We start from the raw sequence: 18,196 nt of genomic DNA, 5'->3' as shown, positions 1-18,196 counted from the left end.
AACCTGAAGAGCACATCTACTGGATAGTCCGTAAACCATTGGGGGAACACATAGGAACTTTATCAGTGCCCTGTACCCGATTATCATGGATGTCCGTGATTACGAATCAGAATCTAACACAGTCCTAACTAAACTCTTCCAGAACTAGTGATATTAGGTGGACAGGTGGCGGAATACACTTAATGACTAATGACAACATGTATGAGTCATAAACAGCATGTACCTCGACAAATGTGAATGAATACATATGCCCTGGGACTGTCAATGTGTCAGGTTAATAGAACCAATCATGTAAATGTGTCCCTGAGGGTGTTATGCAGTGTCCCTGATACAGTGTTCATTCTCCCCCATTCGTATGTGAGGTCTGCTAGTGACATAAAGCGCATATTCCACCAACTACCTTAGGTAGATGATAGCATAATAGATTATGGTTACCACCTGTTCGTCTTTGTGAGGGACACTCCCCTCTGGGCAGTTGTGTCCTGCAAAATGAATGTTATTATGGTACATGGCCTGTGATTTCGGCCAAAGAATCCATATATTGTCTGTAGTGGTTGCATAACATGATTATGTTGTATTTAAAACACCTAGATGTTATAGGAAACAGTATTAGCAACTATAATGCTACAAGAATAACCTTTACTTATGCAAACCGGTGAAGTAGTCTATTTTCTACTGGCTGTGAGTATGTGTTGCCTTGCCAAATCTGACATCTCTACATATAGATCTTATTGGGCTGCCACCTTTCCAAATGGCCAAAGTGGGACCTGCTCCGTAGAAATGTCAGACGTACCAGGTCAGAACATACCTACAGCCGTGCACAGTACAGAACTATACGTATTAGCACAAATCAAAGCTTAGTCTAGCAACAGTCAAGTTGCTTATGCTACTTCACATAACATATAGAAGTGTCATATATACAATAACTATTACATGCAACTATTAGAGAAACGTAGAATATAATATTGCCCTGTAATCAGGACATTTGCTATGTCTAGATTATTTTTGCATGACACATACGCCTAAGGATGGACTGTCCCACGCAAAGTGGGACAGGTGTTAATCCTAAAGTCTCACCTTGGCCAATTTAAAAGGTGGAAAACCTACAATAGGTATGCAGTAGCATGACCCAGCAGATGGATGTGGTTCCCAAAACACATTTACTTGTCTGCATTGCAGAGTATCATTTCACATGTATCAGCCAGATGGGAGCAGATTGTATGAGGAACATGCATATAATATGATTAACTCACTGGACAGGCCACCGATTCCGTACAGTTGAACGCCATGCCATTGCCTAATGGTCAGCCATACCCGATACGGTAATCATGTAGTTGGATGTAATAGGCATCACAAGGGATTGTGCCCACCCAGCGTGAGTGACAAATGCAAGCACCAATGTCAGTGCATGTGCAAGTGAGGGAGCGAGCGGGTGTAAGTGTGTTTGACTACCAGTATGCGAATATTGCACTGTTAAAGAAATGTGGAGTCTAAACAAGTATAAGAAGCTGTAACCAGAGGTCAGCAGTGCTTAACACTGCGCAAACCCACACACAACCACTCCCAGCTGCTGCAATGTGCCTTACTCACTCCGTATCCAATGGCCTTGTTCTGGCCGCAAACAAAGAACCGTCCTTTGCAAGTGTTGGTAACAACACCCTGCGCACACAGCTAATGTGAATTACCAATACACCATGGCAAATATACAGACAATAGACAGTACCACACACATAACATACAGCACAGTCATCCAACAGTATAGCAATGTACCGGCAGATATGTCTGTACCACTGGTGTTTGCAGACCTGGCCGTCTTGTGTTTACATGTGCGAGCATGCCCAGTATGACCATTCCATATGTTGTCGACTGACATTGCCATCATACCTTCATGTGTTTGAGCATGCCCAGTATGGTTAACTGGATCGCATGTGTTACATGTCCAGGTAGTCAGTACTGTGGTGCCGACCTCTGCGTTGTACACTGACAGGTGGCATGCTGTGTCTGCAGGGTATCCATCGGTCATGTGGCATTGACTGTTGCTACATTTCTGTACAGTGTGGGGGGACATCCGACTGTATCCACATTTCTATACAGCACCGGGGGGGGTGCACCTGACTGTTACATGTGTACGTTGGAAGTGGGCACAGCTGATAGTTGCACACTTTTGCTACTACTGTACTGGTATGTCAGGTACTCCATTTCAGTGTGTAGACCTACTTAATATGCTGGCTAGAGGCATACCAGTGCACTCCAGATCTTAGCTTTAATTACCAACATATTAGTTTCAGACATCCTAGCCTTCACAACCTACATCCAACTGCCTGGCCTGCTGTAGTCTGTCTGTGTGTGTCTGTGGGGGGGGGGGGGGGTCATCCATTGGGCATATTCAGAGGCCATTTTACAGCATTTGTCTGTGTTGGTGTACACCTGTCCAGCTGGTTGAGACTTGTGTGGGCTGTATGGACACACATGATGTTCAGCCCATTACCCGCAGTGGGTTAGGACACCCTGTGTACTACTGGCTACTATTGTGACCCTGGTATGTGCTACAGATATCATGGTGCCACGATGGACGTCTACTGTCTGCTACCTTAACATTCGGCCACCAAATTCCCTTGCATGCTCACATCCATACCATAGCTACAGGTAACAACACATTCTAATACAACTGCCAATTGGTAGGTTGATTGACTTACCTTGAGGGTGTGCCAGACCTGAGGATGATGCTGGAGGGATGTCTATATCGGATGCACACAGTGCACTTCCTATACATGGCTGAGCACAGGTAGTGTCATGTTTGGCATCCCTTTTACTGTCTGTGTGAGTCAGAGAGGGTGACATTCCCTGGGTACCTACTGTGTCAGTGCATATGCTATGCATTGTCTCTTTGCTAAGACCAGGTCATACTGGGCATGCCTCCTTCTGCCTACTGGGTCCGGCTCAGGTAGTTCCTCCTCCGAGTCACTCTGTGCCTGTACAGGCCTTGGCATTGGTGGGGGGCTGTGTGGCCCTGCCCCATGCTGTTCCTGCTGCAGCTGTTTCCGCAGGATCATATTGTGTAGCATCGCACATACCATAACAATTTGGGTGCATGTAGCTGGTGAATACTGCAAGGCTCCACTGGATGTGTCCAGACACCGGAACCGTGACCTGAGCATCCTGAACACACGCTCAATTATATGTCTTGCCTGTGCGTGTGCCTCATTATGGCATAGTTGTTCAGGTGTGTGTGCATTTCTGATGGGTGTCATCAGCCACGGCTCCAGTGGGTACCCAGCATCCCCCACTAGGTGACCGTAGGGGATGTCCATATTGGCAAAGGTGTGGTACAGCTGCATCAGATGCCATATGCACACACATTCAGTATAATGCCCTGGGCATCGCATACGACCTGGCAGTTGATGGAGGGGATGCCCCTGCGGTTAATGTAGGCCCTACCCCGCTCACCGGGTGGTGCTTTGATGCATACGTGCATGCAGGCTATAGCACCCACTACCCCAGGGTAGTCTGCCATTTGGTGGAAGAGATGCATATTGCTGGTCAACACCTCACGTGTGTTGAGGAAATGTATGTGCTCACTGGCATGTGGTGACATGCCATCCAGGAACTGGTGGAATACTCTGGATGCAGATGCCTGTGAGATCCCCATGATATCCCCAGTTGTGTTTTGGGAGGTACCTGTGGCTAGTATACCTAGGCCTACACATACCTTGGTATCCACTGTGATGGGTTTCCCTCGGCCTGTTCGATGTGTCAGGTGTGGCCGGCACAGCTCAACAATCTGCTGTAGGAGGTCTCTGTCCACCTCATAGCACTCCACTATCTCCAGCGCATGTAGCCCCTGGTAGGTTACCCTGGGTCTGTACAGTCTTCTCTGTCTCCTCACTGAGGGTTGTTCGGCAGCATTCACATCCTCACCACCCTCAGCCTCCTGCACATGTTGGTCTATGTTGCCTGCTGCAGCCCTTCTCATTTCGTTGGATTGTTTCGTAAAATTTCCCCACATGTATACACTGGTGGTGTAGAGTATGGAAAAAACCTGTGGGTATGATGCTTGCGCACTTTATCGTAGTGTTCTGGGCTGGGCTGGGCCTGTAATCTGCTGATTGTGATAATTATCACATGTCTGCAGAGCTTGTTCACCTTGACTACTCTCCTACTGCTGTTGTCCCTCCCAATTGCACTAGGTAGGTATAGACACACCCCTAGCTTAGGCATGTTAAGACAGGAGCAATCCCGAGTCACAGGGCTCCAATGTACGTACAGTATGCCTGACACCCCCTCCCCCCATGCTTTCACCTGTATTCGAGTCCTGCATCCGGCTATCTATACACATACACTCTTGGGATCTGCATCACACCCTGGGGATAAATGGGATTCACTATTTTCCACCTCGTTTGCATAGTATTGTCTTCTAATGCATAGTTACATGACCCATACTGAGCCTCCACAAAAATAACCACTGCTTACTGTCGTGCAGATCTGCACACAACTGGTTAAAAGCACCTTATTATCACTGTATTCAATGTCCCTTGTTCTTCCCAGCAACAAAATAACCGGTCTCTACACGCCTCGAACTTGGGACCCTGCACACCACAGACGATGTGCTTTACCACTAAGCCATGGCAGATATACATACATCTGAGGTTATCATGTACAGATCATCCAGAACAGGCATTCAGCAGTATAGGACATGTATTCCATCATGTAGATTTATGTGTGCTAATGTCCACACACACACACACACACACACATACATATATATATATATATATATATATATATATATATATATATATATATATATATATATACATACATACATACACACACATATCCTGGTGTTACTATCAAGGCAAGTGTTTTCTGTGAGTCACACGGGTTCAGTCTGTATTAAGGGTAAGATTAGGGCTGCTGACATTACTCACCAGACCTATTGGCGAATGTATTTCTATGTCTTGCCAACCCAGTCTCTTGGGCGATTGTGACACTTATGGACACTATATAGGAAAACAACAAAACACGCTCCTCAACACATCCTAGAGCTAACCACTCACAGATACCAACACATAGGATATGACTGCCAAACACACACACCTGTCATGCCTTGGAATAGAGCACCTACCTGTCTATTCTATCACACTACAGCATTACGCAGTTACAGAATGCGCTACCAAGATTACTGGGACACAGCACTCCCAGAGGTGTACTTCTAGGTGGGTGACATCATCAGCAATGGAAAAGACACCAATAGGGATTGTATGGAGTGTGAGCAGTCTAAACGCATTATTCTGTCCCCAGGCAGACGGAAACGCACGCACACACACACAGTTGGCATGGCTGGGATTAGAACACAGACTTAACTACCTTATCACACTACAGCATTACGCAGTTACAGAACGTGCTACTGAGATTACTGGGACACAGCACTCCCAGAGGCGTACTTCTAGATGGGTGACATCAGCAATGGAAAAGACACCGATAGGAATTGTATGGAGTGTAAGCAGTTTAAAAGCATTATTCTGTCCTCAGGCAGATGGAAATGCACACACACACACACACACACACACACACACACACACACACACACACACACACACACACACACACACACACATACACATACACACACACACACACACACACACACACACACACACACACACACACACACACACACACACACAAAGTTGGCATGGCTGAGATTAGAACACAGACCTAACTACCTTATCACACTACAGCATTACGCAGTTACAAAACGCGCTACTGAGATTACTGGTACACAGCACTCCCAGAGGCATACTTCTAGGTGGGTGACATCATCAGCAATGGAAAAGACAGCGATAGGGATTGTATGGAGTGTGAGCAGTCTAAAAGCATATGATTGTCCCCAGGCAGATGGAGACAAACACACACCAGTGTTGTGATCAGGACAACTGCCTATCTACGGACCACTATTAGAATACTACATAGATACGAGCCGTGCCACAGACACTACACCTTTCAAGTCTGTCAATATGACCTTCTAGGAATGCGGACATCGACATGGATGCTGGCAGTTACGATGTACATACCTGTGAACCAGTGTGTTCAATGTAGGAATCCATCCTGAAGTAAGGTATGGCCATCTGTTGACTGGACGACCACTACTGCTATACAGGGTTACAATGGCTATGCCCATACACATAGAGGCACATAACCGACACAAGGTGTCACTGGGCATGCTCACACACTTAGTAGCAAAGGGCTGTTTTGTATGCACTCTGATTCTAAACATGGAAGGGCACAGTGGTGTCAATAGTTGTCATTGTTAGCATGAATGCTGCACTACATATCTGACACCGGTCTTTTACACAACGTCTGCTGCTGTCCGTCATGTTAGATGTACCAATCTAAACCTGGCACATTAATACCACCCGTGGTGATGTCCTGACAGGAGTGGCTACTTCGGCCATATAGTGCCATTCATAGACGAATGTCCTGAGACCAGGTTAACACCCTGACACCTAGAGGACAACTGCATTGTATGTGTATGCTAAACAGTGCTGGATGTGTAGCGTTCATAATCACAGCTGCCCAATGTAAATCCAACAATGGGGAATACTAACATCTGTGCAGTGAGGAACACCTGGCTGAAGGTTCAGTTGTGCACAATAGCACTACCACCGTATACCTTGGATACAGACGTGGGCCATAACACCGTTATGGACCACTCCAGGTGGTGGTGTCCCCATGTACATGAAGGCCACTTGCATGTACTGACCAGTACACCCTCAAAAGGCATCACAGATGTGTCAGGTGCAGATCACAGTGTCAAAAGCCACATTCTAGGATGTAGCCCTCAGACGTCACCATGTCCTTGGACCAGCAACAGACATCCATACATAAGGTAGAACATATATTAGTACAACACCATGTGACCCATGACCAGTGGACTGTACCTAGCTCTACAGCAACTGTGCAGACTACCCATGTACTGACACAGTTGCATCACGTGTTATGCAATGCAATGATACCACTGTTCATAACCAGCTCGGCTGTACACATAACAGGGGCCCTGGGTCATATACAGCAGTAACAGATGACTGTTGCTGTACACCAGTAAACACCCTCGTGCTTGGATATGACATACATGTACCTGCCATGGATATGTACATGCCACACATACACAACACATATGTACATAGCATAGCTGTTGCTGTCCTTCGTGCAGACAGGTGGCTACAGCAATTACACACATGCACATGGAAGGTAGGTCCATGGCTGTAGAATGCTAACAGTACATAAGGTGTGATATCAATGTTGACTGAGTTAACATTCCCTCTGTACTGGTTACCCATGACAACAATCATATTATACAACAGTCCATGTGTTATGTATGTCATCACACATGTCCACCAATTACAATGCCTACAAACATGGCTAAATGACAGGAATGTAGGACCTACACACATATACATGTAGTGGTGTGTATTCAGCTACCATGCGTGTGCAGTAGCTGATGTTTGCAGGTGATGTGTTTCTTACTACAACATGCAGTTGCAATGCAGCCCCATCATTGCCAACTGTATATGGTGATATACCGACAGTACAGTAAGATGTACCTCAGGTATGGATGGATGTGTGGACATAAAGTGGTGGGCCATCTTTGCAGATGGATGTTTGCTGAAGACAGCTCACAGGTGTGTCACAAGCTGTCCTACCATAACATGTGCAAACACTAAGCTATGTTTCTGTTAACTGAAGGGGAAGACATACAACCTACACAGCAGTCAGGATGTCACTACTGTAAATCACTTGACACCTGTAACACTTAAGACCTCCCGTGTGGATATATCAGCACAATTGCCAAAGGTAGTGTCGGTACACATTGTAATGCGGGCAATACTGCTGCATGTCTGTCATACGTATCATAAGATAGCAGGTGTTTGATTCACAATACTGCCATGTGTGTTTGCCTGTGTGTCCATATATGCCACGTATGGTGGGGAATACATCCCAATTGTTACTCACACCCCTGTACACTGTTGTAGAGATCTGTACATACTGCAGTGTAGAAAGCAAGACATAGGCAGGGGTGGGGTGTGTATCACACACATGTGAGCTATCTGTATGTGCATGACATAGGTGCATTCAATTGTGGACTCCACAGTGTGTGTGTGTGTGTGTGTGTGTGTGTGTGTGTGTGTGTGTGTGTGTGTGTGTGTGTGTATGTATGTATGGCTGTCTGGTCCATGGAGTGAGGATGTATGTTACCACAGTGAACAGATAGGACCCCTAACCCCTCCAGGTGATGCAATTTACTACCCTGTTGATGCCGTCGATCTTAGGCATTACTGTCTACCTGTACATGTTCATTCTCTGTGTCGCGTCATGTGGGTGCACAGTACTGTAATGGTGATTACCACATAGGCAGGGGTCCTCACCTCAACACTATCAAGTGTGCGTGTGTGTGTGTTACAGTGTCGTTGACCCCATGAGTGTGGGCGTGTTACTATGTGTCTGAATACATGTGTGTGAATACCTGTGTGTGTGTGTGTGTGAGTGTGTGTGTGTGTGTGTGTGTGTGTGTGTGTAGTTGTGTGTTCTCACGCTGTAATGTGAATGTGTATTACTGCTACACAGTGAGGCCTCAAGCTATCAACTGGCCTCTACCCTTGTCACCAGCTAGACCACTATGTAAACTCCCTGCCCCATGTAACTGTATCTGTGATGTCACCCGGTATGGATGTCATGTCTCTAGCCACTGTAGCTTAGTACACAGCTCCCATGCTCCTGGATCAGTAGATGTGTCGACATCTTTGGAATGTCAGCCTTTCTAACAGTGAGGTTGAAGCTACGAATAGCATGCTGGTATTGTCATACATACCTGTGAGTAGTCCACATTTACACATGGGAAACTGAAAACACTGGCACTCAACGGCACATGCAATTAGACCTGAAGGAGGGAAGCAGGACATCATTACCAACATGCTGTTACTGTTGTTACCAAGACACATACTGTGAACAGAAAACAATGCATTCTAAACCTGTACTATATGGTATGTCAGCTGCATGTCAACAGTACACAACCATTGTAATCTACACTTATCTCCCTATTCTGTTCACCCTGTGCATCAGACCATATGAGCATGTCCCTGCACTGATGGTGTGGATGCCAGGGATGCGGCACAGGCATCATCATATGCACAGGGTGATAATGTTTGCCAGGGGCCTAGGCTGCACCAGTGGATGACACCATGTGTGTTGGTTAGGGCCTGTGATCTAATTGGCCATGTGTGGTTGTTATGCATGTGAGTGTTGCGGTGCCCTACAGATGTTTCTGGTGTGTGCGTGTATGTGTGCACACAGTTCTGCCATGTGTCTGGCCTACACAGGGGTATTATTGACAGCTCCAGACTGTACAGACCAGGTTTTACAGCTCAAGGTGTCCGGCCATGGCTACATGACCTGTGCCTGCCAGGGGTTGCACGGGCACTACCAGGCAGAGGTGCAGATTGGATACTGTCCGATGACACATGTCCACTGGAACCGTGTCCCCATTGGGACCATCCAGGGCCATGTCCACGTGGCCTGCTTTGTCCTGGTGTGGACAGCACAGCACCAGCTGCACTGTTGCTGCTACCGCAACTATGGGAGAAGGCATTTGAGGTAGCTCGTTTACATAGATCTGCACCAGGTGACATAGCTGGCCTACGTCCACATGCCCTACACCTCACTCCTACCAGATGTTCCAGCACAGACAGCTCAGGCTCGCGGATTGTCAAGCCACGGTCAAGGATTCCAACCATGTCACCCAATTGTCTGCCCAAAACCTCAGCAATCTGCTGTTGAGCATTTGCCAATGCCTGGATGTTGTCATTTAAAGAATGGATAGCAGCTCTCTGAAGCCTCTGCCTTTCTCAGTTCTGTCATTCAGCACATGCCTGTGCTGCCATTACAGTCTGAAACATGCTTCTGGTGACACCAGCTGCTGCGCTCTGTCCTGCAGGGGCATGTCGGCCAGAGGTCCACCTACGAGCAACAATAGCCACATGCCTGTGTGGCCCATCTCCAGTCATTTGCCTGACACCATGGTGTGAATACACACCTTCCGTAGCCACCACACTTTCCTGTTCCAAGCTACCACATGCTAACTGTCCTTCCTCTATGGCCACTGGTGATGGGGTATGTGTTGGCATGAGATCTGTGTGCGGGGATGAGGGGGATATAGGTGGAATGGCAACCAATGGCACAGATTCAGCCCCTGACAACCCTGCCTGTGCCTCAAGCATATGTTCATCATCACTGCTAGAGACTGTGGGGACACTAACATCACATGGACTGCAGGAGGGTAATGCACCTACATCACCTGTGAAGGCAAACAAAGACTCTACATTACAATACAGACACACACACACACACACACACACACACACACACACACACACACACACACACACACACACACACACACAAACAAACACACACCATACACAGACACACACACACCATGCATGTGATTTGACAGAAGGCATGCAACATGCATGTGATACAGCAGACGGCATGCAGCTCAGACAATAATAGTGGTAGTTAGTTATCATACATCCCTGGGTTGCACACAACAGCAAGCATGTGTCATAGCAGAAGCCATGCATTTCACACAATCATGGTAGTAAGCATGCATTCCTGTGTTACACCATGTGGACCAGCACAGGTTAACAGTACACATGGCTGATGTTTGGCATATGACCTTGACATTAACATGTAGTATGACATGTAATCTGCTGACGTGTGCATTGACATGCATACATGTTTGACACAATGGTGTCCTGTCACATATACAGTGGTGTAATGGTGTCACATTGCAGTGTTGTCTGTCCGCCCTACAGATAAAATACACTTTTAGCAGATGTGCATGACCATTGAAGGGTATTATGAGGCGTCTATATTGCTATACAGTGTGAAGTACAGACACAGTGCCATTGCATGGAATCATGAGGCATCTCTATTGCTATACAGTGTGGATTACACACACAGTGCATAGCCATGACTGTGTGCATACACAATACATATATACTGTGGATTGTGACCCACGTCGCTGAGGTGTATACACAGTAAACCATGATGTGGAATGTGTGACACAGGTCACCGAAGGACATATGGATGATACCCCTGCACATCTGCAAACATATTTTAGCTGCCTGGCAACCATGTCCACACATGGCAGACTTGTCAATACACCATGACATTTGTGTACCACACACACAAGGTGCACGTCTGACAGTGATGTCCAACAGCAGCAAGGGAAATGTACTGTATCTGTGGCCTGATGTGGTTGTCTGTGTATGTATGTGGATGCTGTACAGGTGACTACTGTCATGCTGTGACACAGTCATGATGTTCAACACATCTTATGTGGTCAAATGAAGTTACACCTCCACAAGCTGTGCACAGGCTTGTAGGATGTCCAGTGTTCCACATCTGCACTATAACCATTCAACAAAGGCTATAGTTGGACCATGTGTAGCCAATGTACAACAGGGTGTACACACAAACACATCACATCTACTGTGTGTTGCTACATGTCTCTGGCCATCCTTCATGGCCATGTGTGAACATGTGTTGGCCAAACGGTTGTGATGGCCGTCTAGCTCACATGTCTGTGTTGTCCCATATGACATACACTCATAGATGTCATATACTCCACTGTCCACAGGGTTATGCAGACAAAGGGTTGTATGTTTGGTATGTGGGGTATGTTTTATGGGATAGTGAGACAATGTTGCAGCCGGACCACTACATGTCATGGACATGTCAGATGGCACATCACAATGTGTGCACTCATAGCAGGGCCATAATCCACAATGGTGAATCCTGTGGGCTGCCCATACTCCAGCTCATTGTGTAGTACTGTTTGTGTACCCCACATGTATAGTTCTGATGTGTAGTACATGTTCCTACATTGAACAACACCTCCACCATTGTATGCACAGCTGTCCACACATCTTGCAATGACAGTTTCTGAGGTTTCATGTTGGTGTTTCACTTAGTTTGTAAGTATTGCACATGGGTGGCCAGTATGAGGGATTGCAGATGCGACCTGTATATTGTGACCGGACCATACATTATGTGTACATGTGTTAACTGGCCACATGGCAAATAGATCTGTGCATTAACATGCCTGATACTTATAACTGTCTCACCTGCAACGGCCTGCTCTCTCTGCAGAATGCCAGAGGTACCTATATAGGGGTGACACAGCAGTATGATCATTATCCACACCTGTATGACAGCTACAGGGTGCAATGTGCATGTTAACACATTCACCAGTACAATAGGATATACTATGGAGTATGCACATGTGTGCATACACAGAGTAGCATACTATAGTATGCGGCATGTGTGTATACATGCCTTGCATATGATGTTACATTACATATTGTACAGTGACACATGCAACTATATGGGATATAATAGTTATATGTGCGGTAGTGACTTACCAGGCAACTCCAGGCTCAGTGGTTGAGAGACACCCATCTCCACGATGGCAGCTAAGGTTTGCGGATGCGGTTCTGATGGTGTCCCCAGGTTGGCCAGTAGCTCCTCGGTATGTGTGAGTGGGGGCTGGGTTGGTGGCCCACCACCTGTTGCACCTTGTTCCCTGGTGATTGCATTTGCATGCTGTTTTGCATGTCTGATCAGGTCCATGCAGTGTCTGCACACCTGCTGGTATGTGCGGTTATGGCCACCCACATCATTAACCCTCCTGCGAAGTTCCTGTCACAGGTCATCCCGCTGCTGTGCATGCTGTGGCACATGGCTAAACAGGACATCATAGTTGTCTTGGAGGTAAGGTATAAGGGCCTCATCCTCCAAGCTGGTATAGGCTGGAAGCCTTGTTCGCGGCATATCTGGGAGACATAATGATGGAGACAGGTCACAGTATCTCAGAGATGCACAGAGATACAGCTGCACATACATGTGTATCACATTTATTACATATAAACAGTTGTCTTTGCAAATCTTCATGACACTGACACCACTGACATGTTTGTGTCACACACATGTGACACCCAATGGGGATTGGATATTATCACCATATATGTGTGTCACTTGATTACATTGCTCATACTCCATGTGGATGCTGTCTTGATGTGGGCATGTCTGTTTGCCTGTACTGGTGTTCTTACCTATCAGCACATGCCTGGATGTGTCCACATTAATGCTGTCGACCTTGATGCTGTGTATATGTCACATATCAACACATACACTGCCTTAATGGACATGACCTGTGACAATGCAGACATGCACATGGAAGCCTTTACATGCGTGTGTTTTGCCATATACCTCTACATGGCACTGTACAGCAGTTCAACATCCTGCCACGTATCATCTGTGTTGCACATGTGATACACATGGGACACTGGCTAGCCGGATGGTATTTTAATGATACAGCTACCATGCGGTCATCACACCATGTCTGACAAAGGTGAAATGTGCAGCTTTGCTGGACAGGGTTGCATAGTATGGCAGGAGTATGTAACGTGTATGGCACAAGGATCTGTCCAGCATGTGGTGATCCTTGTACTAGGAAGGTGGATGTCCATGACGTATGTATTTCAGATCAGGATATGTACGTGTAGCATGTCCAACATCACAGTGTTGGAAATGTCTTTATGCAGGGTAGGCATCATGCTACATAGTGGAGATGAGTATTGTGAAGGCTGGTGTCACCCATCCAAACATGGGCAATACCCCTTATAGGTGATATGTGATCCGATATTGGTCACTTGTGTGATGAGTATGGCTGTACAATGATCTCCATGTTCATGGATGGCACCCTGTCATGACTAGGGTTGCCTCTTATGACTACCTAATAGGCTTGGTGACGTCACTAGCTCAGGGAGGTAAACTGCACAGCACCATCCCTTACATACAGTGCCCATTATGCTGACCGCTGCCTAGGTGGTAGTTCATGGGTACAGGGTTATTAACCTAGCAGTGACAATGCAATATGAAGCTGTCAGATTGTGCACATATGTCACACACCTCACCCACAAAGCCCATTCTGTATGTTGTCCACAAAACTGAGTCAGCTATTGCTCCTAGGTCATAGCCATTCACATACTTACATAGGCAGATGCCTCCCGTTTGTCTCTGTGGTATGGGCTACAATGAGGGGGAGTACAATGAATTAACCCTGTTTTACTGTAGCTGCCACTGGTGTGATATGTACATATTACTCAGACACCTTTTGTAGTGTTGGTTCTGTCAACAGTCCACTGGCAGAACACTCCTGTGACATACAAAGGTACATCTAGTATACTGAGTGTAGGTGGAACACAGTAGGGGTGATGATGTCCTATGACCTGTCACAGGTATGATATGCAGTGAGAAATCATCCGTATTGTCATCTACATCTGTACTGCTAACAACGTATACGTTAAGGTTCATGGACTTTCAGAACAGACTCAGCAGGGTAGTAGTACAGTGCCTCCCATTATGAGTGGTGTCTCCACTTTGTGGGCTGTGATAATTGTTGGTGTGCACCATTCAGTGTTTTCACAGACTGACATGAAGCTATGTTTTACATGATGTGTATGTGTAGAGCAAACTGTTTTGCCATATGTGTATGATACAACCAGGGATGTGGACAGGTCCTATGCAGCCTGAGTGCACCTTGTACCATCATAGTTATGGTTACAGGGGCTCTGTAGTGTTCATTGATATGTGATTGTGTACCTGTTGGGGGGCAGTGTGTTTATGTTATCCAACACCCTATCTGTATTGCTTATTCACGCTCAGTACTTGTTCAGAACATGTAAGCACTTCATGAGCTACTAATTACTATAGCACTCAATCCTCCTCATTACCTACAGGTAAACACTGTTTGTACTTACATTTCCTGCTTGCTTAGAGTAAAACAGCTCTTGTACACACTTTCCTCACATATCTAGTGGGAAATAGTTAATATTCAGGCATGTCCAAGTGTCAATTCCCAGTGTTATTGCCTGTCTATATGATGAATATGGGCATCATGAGGCAATATAGAAATTGTCTCGTGTACACAGTCAATACTCCCCTCCTAACATACAACACTACAACCTGTGGTAGATGCACATATCTAGCCATGCTGAAGATAAAGCTCTCTTCAACCAAGACTGAACCTGACAATCATGTGGGGATGTTAAACATTTGCACCACACCACACTCATCACATAGTCTTACTAGATCTCCACAACCACAGGCCACACACAGTAACACTACAACATTTGTAGAGACTTTCAATACTACTCTGTCTAGGCAACAGAGAACTCCAAAGCAGAAACACAGGCAGCCCCCATCACCCAACACAACACCATTACTTATAGCCCACAGACTCAGCCAATAGGGCGATATAATGTACCCAACACACTAGTCATAGGTGACTCTATAGGCGGTCACACTGATGTCCCACTCAGCAGGCTACACAAGGTGATAGTTACTGTCAGCTGCCTGCTGGGTGACAGGGTCCGCAACATAACCTATGCACTCAGGTCACTCCTCAACAGGTACAATATGACTGTGTCATTCTCCATGTTAGTGTGAGTGCCCTGAGATGTACCTTCATGGACTACATGTAAAGAGACATGGAATAGCTCTCCGATCTTGTAGCCCAGGCAGGTATCGCCCTAGCCCTGAGAAGCATTCGGCCATCGTCCAGACTGATAATGCAGTACAAGGACTGAATTATTTACTTCAACAATTGGCTATGCTTCTGGTGTCATTCCAAGGGTATCCAGTATCTGTCTGCTTTGAATGACATAGTCAACAGAACACAATGCTTTGGCACAGATGGCCTGCACCTGTCGGCCCTGGGATTACGGACAATGACTAAGGCTCATGCTGCTCCTATAGTGCCTGTTTTAGGCACGGTTCAAATAACATATTCACCACCATAACAGGAACAGGCAAGCAAAACCTGAAGGTAATGGTACTCAGTGATTGAAATCTTCATCTCAAATGCACTCATCCAAGGCACTCCTTGTAATGGACCACTTCGATATCTGTGCAGTGACTGGGACCTGCTTCTAGGCTCCTGAGAGCACCCCTGCACTGCCAGGCTATTACTCATACCACACCTTTCAGTCATGTAACCAGGACCGGAACACCCACAGCAGAGGTGTGTCCATATTTCCCAAGGATATCCACACATCCAAGCTGGTTGCTTAGCACAATGTATCAGAGGTAATCAAAGTACAACTAACTCTGGCCATAGCTGCTATACAAATTGTAGCTTGCTACAGATTCCACACCATACCCCACGGTTAATGGTCCTCACTTCTTGGTGTACTGGAAAGTAGGGTTCAAACAGACACACTACTGATGTGCGACTGACACTACCCCACCATTAACTGGGATACCTACTCATGTACCGACACATTATTCAACGCTTTCTGGGATTCGTAACCTCCAATCGCCTGGATCAACCTATCCACACCACCACCAGGGCCAACAATATCCTAGACCTGGTCATTAACAACATGTGTGACTGGTGTTCCACACCTGGGGTTATCTCCTCGTTGGTCAAATCCGCATGTATGCTAATCACCCTTGTTATCCACATCCCAGCACCACACCCTTTACGGAAAACACAGTACAATATTTCTACAAATCCAACTTCAGGCTTCTTATGACAGCAGTAGTAAACGTCATGACACCCGTGCAGATGGACAATAAAGGTACAACCACTAAATCATACACAACTACACTTAATTAGCACTTACATGACTGCATGGATCATGCTATCCCAAACAGAGCCATGACGGTACCCACCAGAAAACAGACGCCACACAGGTGGTCCACTGCCATGGACATAATGTACAACAGAAGGAGGAGACTGTTGCAAAGTAGAGCACAATCTCATGAGTGGAGGAGCTCCCTGGCCAGCCTCAGTAGGAATCTGAGATCCCTTATCACATCCTCCAAAGCTACCTACATAAACATTACCGCAACTAATTCCAAGGACTACCACAAAGCATTCTAGAGGTATGTCACTACTCTTGATGGTGATACCCACATCTGCTCTGACATAAAGCAGTTAGGCACGAACATTACAGAACCGACTGATATTGGTAACATCCTGGCAGATAGGTTCAGTGCTAACTTTACACCACTCTCACACCCTAAAGGGCCCATATCTATACAGGAACAATGCAGAGTCCCTGCGATCACAACTACGCAGTTCAAAGCTGCACTCTCTAAAGCCAGGAACACAGCATCCATGTGACCGTACAACATCCCAGGCTGCGATTTCCATGAACTTCAGAATGAAATGGCTCCCCACTTGGGCACCATATTCACTAATAGCCTTGCATGAGGCATTGTGGCCCCTGAATGGTGCACAGTGACAGTTATTGCACTCCACAAAGGTGGCGCCACAATGCACCAGGGGAACTATTGCCCTATACGCCTGACTAGACTGTTCTGCAAGGCTATGGAGCACATCATCATGGATCTCATTCACAGAGACATTGATGGCCTCCAAACCTTTGATCCCACCCAGTTTGGATTTGTTAGGGCCAGACCATGCCTCCTAAACCTGGTGGAGTTCTTTGAGACAGTTACCAAGGCGGTAGATGAGGGTAAGGAGGTCCACACAGCCTACCTTGACATCTCAAAGGCTTTCAACACCGTTCCCCATTCTGGTATTGTCAACATACACATCCACCTGCACATCAACCCCTATGTCATGAGATGTTATGCAAAGTGGCTCACAGACAGGACCCACACAGTAAGGGTAGCATACCCTAGTTCCTACTGTAAATCAGTTGCAATTGGCATCCCCCAGTCCTCGGTCATAGGGCCCCTCATGTTCGGTATATGCTTCTCTGAGGTACAGGCTAGCACAGGAGGATGTACACTGAATAGGTTTGCAGACGACTGTAAACTAGGGGCCATGATTGATTCACCAGCTGATACAGACACCCTCCATAAGGGTGTCTCTGGGACAGATACCTGGTGTCAATAACATGGCCTCAAGCTGCATGCCACAAGGTGCATAAACATCCCCTTTGGATTACACCAATCACCCACAGACTATCACATAGGTGGTAGTCCCCTACATACATAAGACATAATAAGGGATCTTAGAACCCAAGTAGATAGCATCTACTCCTTTGATAACCATATTGCCAAGGTGGTGTGGATATCCTTCTACGTGGCCACCCTAATC

Source organism: Protopterus annectens, chromosome 1.part0 (genome assembly GCF_019279795.1).
Source record: "Protopterus annectens isolate FY-2018-M chromosome 1.part0, PAN1.0, whole genome shotgun sequence".
Lineage (NCBI taxonomy): Eukaryota > Metazoa > Chordata > Ceratodontiformes > Protopteridae > Protopterus > Protopterus annectens.
Note: the sequence above shows the minus strand (reverse complement) of the source record.